The sequence below is a fragment of the Chrysemys picta genome, chromosome 17 (assembly GCF_011386835.1).
Source record: "Chrysemys picta bellii isolate R12L10 chromosome 17, ASM1138683v2, whole genome shotgun sequence".
NCBI lineage: Eukaryota > Metazoa > Chordata > Testudines > Emydidae > Chrysemys > Chrysemys picta.
In genome coordinates, this window is record NC_088807.1 from 13,783,355 (window position 1) to 13,790,125 (window position 6,771).

The following is a 6,771-nucleotide window of genomic DNA, read 5'->3' on the forward strand; positions in this document are numbered from 1 at the left end:
TGTGGTATACCTAGATTTTAGTGAAGCATTTGATATGGTTTCACATGACCTTCTTATCAATAAACTAGGGAAATACAACCTAGTTGGGGCTACTATAAGGTGGGTGCATAACTGGCTGGATAAATGTCTTCAGATAGTAATTATTAATGGTTCACAATCATGCTGGAAGGGCATAGCAAGTAGGGTTCTGCAGGGGTCTCTATGTTGGCATAGAGAGTATGATTATTAAGTTTGCCAATGATACCAAGCTGGAGGAGTTTCAAGTGCTTTGCAGGATAGGGCTATAATTCAAAATGATCTGGATAAACTAGAGAAATCGTCTGACGTCAATAGGATGAAGTTTAATAAGGACAAATGCAAAGTACGCCACTTGGGAAGGAACAATACAGAATGGGAAGTGATTGTCTAGGAAGGAGTACTTCAGAAAGGGATCTAGGAGTCATAGTGGACCACAAGCTAAATATGAGTCAACAGTGTGACACTTTTGCAAAAAAAGCAAACATGATTCTGGGATGCATTAACAAGAGTGTTGTGAGCAAGACACGAAAGGTCATTCTACCGCGGTACTCTGCATTGATTAGTCCTCAATTGGAGGCACCACGTTTCAAGAAAGATGTGGAAAAATTGGAGAAGGTCCAGAGAAGAGCAACAAAAATGACAAAAGGCCTAGAAAACATGAGCTATGAGGGAAGACTGAAAGAATTGGGCTTGTTTAGTTTAGAAAAGAGAAGACTGAGTCAGGACATAACAGTTTTCAAGTATTTAAAAGGGTGTTACAAGGAGGAGGGAGAAAAATTGTTCTCCTTGGCCTCTGATGATAGGACAAGAAGCAATGGGCTTAAATTTAAGCAAGGGAGGTTTAGGCTGGACATTAGGAAAAACTTCCTAACTGTCAGGGTGGTAAAACACTGGAATAAATTGCCAAGGGAGGTTGTGGAATCCTCGTCACTGAGAGCAGGTTGGATAGACATCTATCAGGGATGAAATGGTGCTTAGTGCTGCCGTGAGGCAGGGGACTGGACTTGATGATCTCTCAAGGTCCCTTCCAGTTCTAGTTTTTTCTAGGATTTCTATGATCTGATACTCAAACTATTGTTAAAAATAAAAGTATTTTTTGTATTCGAAAGCTCTAAAGACACATGTCTAGTTCTCTCATCACCACAGCTCTGTCAGAGCAAATTTCTGCCTTAAATGCTCTAATAAGAAAAGGTCAGAGTTTTTGGTTACAACTTGCCTGATTTAAAAAAAACAAAACAATAAAATAAAATACACCCAAAATGAAGTGCTTGCCTCTCCTTAACATTACAACACTGAACCCTACATTAAATGACAAGGAAATTAGTGTCTACTGCTCTCCTCTACAGACTCCCCCTGGGAGAATAACATGAAGGGCAAAGGGGTCCAGGAGAGCTGGCTGTATTTTAAAGAATCCTTATTGAAGTTGCAGGAACAAACCATCCCGATGTGTAGAAAGAATAGTAAATATGGCAGGCGACCATCTTGGCTAAACAGTGAAATCCTTGCTGATCTTAAACGCAAAAAAGAAGCTTACAAGAAGTGGAAGATTGGACAAATGACCAGGGAAGAGTATAAAAATATTGCTCAGGCGTGCAGGAGTGAAATCAGGAAGGCCAAATCACACTTGGAGTTGCAGTTAGCAAGAAATGTTAAGAGTAACAAGAAGGGTTTCTTCAGGTATGTTAGCAACAAGAAGAAAATCAAGGAAAGTGTGGGCCCCTTACTGAATGAGGGAGGCAACCTAGTGACCGAGGATGTGGAAAAAGCTAATTTATTCAATGATTTTTTTGCCTCTGTCTTCACGCACAAGGTCAGCTCCCAGATTGCTGCACTGGGCAATACAGCATGGGGAGAAGGTGACCAACCCTCTGTGGAGAAAGAAGTGGTTCGGGACTATTTAGAAAAACTGGACGTGTACAAGTCCATGGGGCCGGATGCGCTGAATCCGAGGGTGCTAAAGCAGTTGGCGGGTGAGATTGCAGAGCCATTAGCCATTATTTTTGAAAACTCATGGTGATCGGGGGAGGTCCCAGATGACTGGAAAAAGGCTAATGTAGTGCCCATCTTTAAAAAAGGGAAGAAGGAGGATCCGGGGAACTACATGCCAGTCAGCCTCACCTCAGTCCCTGGAAAAATCATGGAGCAGGTCCTCAAGGAATCAATTATGAAACATTTAGAGGAGAGGAAGGTGATCAGGAACAGTCAGCATGGATTCACGAAGGGGAAGTCATGCCTGACTAACCTAATTGCCTTCTATGATGAGATAACTGGCTCTGTGGATGAGGGGAAAGCAGTGGATGTGTTATTCCTTGACTTTAGCAAAGCTTTTGATACGGTCTCCCACAGTATTCTTGCCACCAAGTTAAAGAAGTATGAGCTGGATGAGTGGACTGTAAGGTGGATAGAAAGCTGGCTAGATCGTCGGGCTCAACGGGTAGTGATCAATGGCTCCATGTCTAGTTGGCAGCCAGTTTCAAGCGGAGTGCCCCAAGGGTCGGTCCTGGGGCCGGTTTTGTTTAATATCTTTATTAATGATCTGGAGGATGGTGTGGACTGCACTCTCAGCAAGTTTGCAGATGACACTAAACTAGGAGGCATGGTAGATACACTAGAGGGTAGGGATCGGATACAGAGGGACCTAGACAAATTAGAGGATTGGGCCGAAAAAAACCTGATGAGGTTCAACAAGGACAAGTGCAGAGTCCTGCACTTAGGACGGAAGAATCCCATGCACTGCTACAGACTAGGGACCGAATGGCTAGGTAGCAGTTCTGCAGAAAAGGACCTAGGGGTCACAGTGGACGAGAAGCTGGATATGAGTCAACAGTGTGCTCTTGTTGCCAAGAAGGCTAACGGCATTTTGGGCTGTATAAGTAGGGGCATTGCCAGCAGATCGAGGAATGTGATCGTTCCCCTTTATTCGACATTGGTGAGGCCTCATCTGGAATACTGTGTCCAGTTTTGGTCCCCACACTACAAGAAGGATGTGGAAAATTGGAAAGAGTCCAGCGGAGGGCAACAAAAATGATTAGGGGTCTGGAGCACATGACTTATGAGGAGAGGCTGAGGGAACTGGGATTGTTTAGTCTCCAGAAGAGAAGAATGAGGGGGGATTTGATAGTAGCCTTCAACTACCTGAAGGGGGGTTCCAAAGAGGATGGAGCTCGGCTGTTCTCAGTGGTGGCAGACGACAGAACAAGGAGCAATGGTCTCAAGTTGCAGTGGGGGAGGTCCAGGTTGGATATCAGGAAAAACTATTTCACTAGGAGGGTGGTGAAACACTGGAATGCGTTACCTAGGGAGGTGGTGGAGTCTCCTTCCTTGGAGGTTTTTAAGGCCCGGTTTGACAAAGCCCTGGCTGGGATGATTTAGCTGGGAATTGGTCCTGCTTTGAGCAGGGGGTTGGACTAGATGACCTCTTGAGGTCCCTTCCAACTCTGATATTCTATGATTCTATGATTCACTCAGTAAGATACAGTTAATACAGATCAATCTTAGTCCAATCTCTGTATTTGCTCAAAACTCCTTTTGATCATATGCCACTGTTTTATGAACAAATTGCAATTTTTTCCACATCTTCAGTTATACAAACATCCCTGTGATGCATCTAAGCTTTAACCTCAGTCATTCCAATGACTCCAGAAACAAGAAGTAACTTTAAAAAATCCAAAATCTATAGTAAATATAAGAAACTTATTTTAGAAATCACTTCCCTGGATTATAAATTACATTCACACACAGCAAATTTGTGTACTCACCTCAGAGTTCTCTCTGCAGACACTAATAAGCCCGCCAAAATCCGTTGGACTGTAAAAGCAGGTGAGGGCAAAGAGCAAATATATAAACAAGCACTTAGGAAACATGGGAGGGGCCTGGAGGAGAATGAAAGAAAAATGGTGTGTGTGTGTGTAGATTGTATCCTACCTCATCCAGGTAGGAGTTTTATTTCCAGAATCCACTGGCCCCAACAGCTCTACATTGGCTTTCCAAAAAAAAGATCAAGTTAAAAATTACTTAGAAAAGTTACATGTCTGCAAGCCACCAGGGCCTGATGAAATGCATCCTAGAATACTCAAAGAGCTGATAGAGGAGGTATCTGAGACTGTAGCTATCATCTTTGAAAAGTCAGGGAAGTCGGGAGAGATACCAGAAGACTGGAAAAGGGCAAATATAGTGCACATCTATAAAAAGGGAAATAAGAACAACCCAGGAAACTACAGACCAGTCAGTTTAACTTCTGTGCCTGGGAAGATAATTGAGCAAATAATTAAGGAATTCATCTGCAAACATCTGGAAGATAATAAGGTGATAGGTAACAGCCAGCATGGATTTGTAAAGAACAAATCATGTCCAACCAATCTGATAGCTTTCTTTGATAGGATATCAAGCCTTGTTGATAACGGAGAAGCAGTGGATGTGTTATACCTAGATTTTAGTAAAGTGTTTGATATGGTTTCACATGACCTTCTTATCAATAAACTAGGGAAATACAACCTAGATGGGGCTACTATAAGGTGGGTGCATTACTGGCTGGATAAATGTCTTCAGATAGTAGTTATTAATGGTTCACAATCATGCTGAAAGGGCATAGCAAGTGGGGTTCTGCAGGGGTCTGTTTTGGGATATGATCTGTTCAATATCTTCATCAATGATTTAGATGTTGGCCTAGAGAGTAGGATTATTAAATTTGCCAATGAAACCAAGCTGGAGGAGTTGCAAGTGCTTTGGAGGATAGAGCTATAATTCAAAATGATCTGGAGAAACTAGAGAAATCGTCTGAGGTAAATAGGATGAAGTTTAATAAGGACAAATGCAAGTACTCCACTTGGGAAGGAACAATAAGTTTGACACATACAGAATGGGAAGTGATTGTCTAGGAAGGAGTACTGCAGAAAGAGATCTAGGAGTCATAGTGGATCACAAGCTAAATATGAGTTAACAGTGTTACACTGTTGCAAAAAAAAAAAGCAAACATGATTCTGGGATGCATTAACATGAGTGTTGTGAGCAAGACATGAGAGGTCATTCTACTGCTGTACTCTGCATTGATTAGTCCTCAATTGGAGGCACCACGTTTCAAGAAAGATGTGGAAAAATTGGAGAAGGTCCAGAGAAGAGCAACAAAAATAAAGAAAGGCCTAGAAAACATGAGCTATGAGGGAAGACTGAAAGAATTGGGCTTGTTTAGTTTAGAAAAGAGAAGACTGAGGCGGGACATGATAACAGTTTTCAAATATCTAAAAGAGTGTTACAAGGAGGAGGGAGAAAAATTGTTCTCCTTGGCCTCTGATGATAGGACAAGAAGCAATGGGCTTAAATTTAAGCAAGGGAGGTTTATGTTGGACATTAGGAAAAACTTCCTACCTGTCAGGGGTGGTGAAACACTGGAATAAATTGCCTAGGGAGGTTATGGAATCTCCATCACTGGAGGTATTTAAGAGCAGGTTGGATAGACGTCTATCAGGGATGATCTAGATGGTGCTTGGTCCTGCCGTGAGGGCAGGGGGCTGGACTTGATGATCTCTCAAGGTCCCTTCCAGTTCTAGTTTTTTCTAGGATTTCTATGATCTGATACTCAAACTATTGTTAAAAATAAGTATTTTTCTTATTTGAAAGCTCTAAAGACTCATGTCTAGTTCTCTCATCTCCACAGCTCTGTCAGAGCAAATTTCTGTCTTCAAGCTCTAATAAGAGAAAGTGAGAGTTTTTGGTTACACTTGCCTCTTTTGAAAATAAATAAATAAATAAAATACACCCAAAATGAAGTGCTTGCCTCTCCTTAGCATTGCAACACTGAACCCTACATTATGTGACCAGGAAATTAGTGTCTATTGCTCTCTTCTACACATTCAGCAAGATCCAGTTAAAACAGATCAATGTTAGTCCAATCTCTGTATTTGCCCAAAACTCCTTCTGATCATATGCCACTGTTTTGTGAATGAATTGCATTTTTCCCCATCTTCAGTTATAAAACATCCCTGTGATGCATCTAAACTTTAACTTCAGTCATTCCAATTACTCCAGAAACAAGAAGTAACTTAAAAATCCAAAATTTACAGTAAATATAAGAAACTTATTTTAGAAATCACTTCCCTGGATTATAAATTACATTCACACACAGCAAATTAATGTACTTACCTCAGAGTTCTCTCTGCAGACACTAATAAGCCCGCCAAAATCCGTTGGACTGTAAAAGCAGGTGAGGGCAAAGAGCAAATGTATAAACAAGCACTCAGGAAACATGGGAGGGGCCTGGAGAAGAATGAAAGAAAAATTCTCTCTGTGTGTGTGTGTGGTTTGTATCCTACCCCATCCAGGTCAGAGTTTTATTCCCAGAATCCACAGTCCCCAAGATCTCTACATTGGTGTACATAACTACAGAAAGTGCACGGCAATGATGAATTGTCTCAATGCACAATCTTCCCCATAAGGATAAAAACTAGTGAGCCCTCGAGATGGCTAAGCCTTGGCTTTCCAACCATGGAAATATCCCTACATCTATGGGCACTTTCACAGAGCTCAGGGCAGATGTTGAAGTGGCCGTATTCCTCCATACGGACACTTCAGCCCGGCATCCACAATGGTAGTCTGCCTCACTCAGGAACCTGTGTTGTGTCTCCCTGTTACGGGGCTGGGCTTACCAATTGAGTCCCCAGGTAACACTTTCCCCTGTCCCTAGCATCCGTTTCTGGTGGTTGGTCCATTCAAATAGCAGTCCCTCTTCCAGCAGATACCAACTCAGACTTCCAGGCA

At 42.2% G+C, this 6,771-nt stretch overlaps 1 protein-coding gene across 1 annotated transcript in view; it reads right to left on the bottom strand.

The window, feature by feature from the left end:
• The window catches only part of LOC112060607 (butyrophilin-like protein 2), a 137,811-nt gene extending 133,919 nt beyond the window's left edge, over positions 1-3,892 (bottom strand). Inside the window, exon 1 of the mRNA XM_065571465.1 lies at positions 3,777-3,892. The gene's annotated coding sequence lies outside the window, so the exon portion shown is untranslated. The remainder of the gene's footprint in view (positions 1-3,776) is intronic.
• Positions 3,893-6,771: the final 2,879 nt, after the last annotated feature.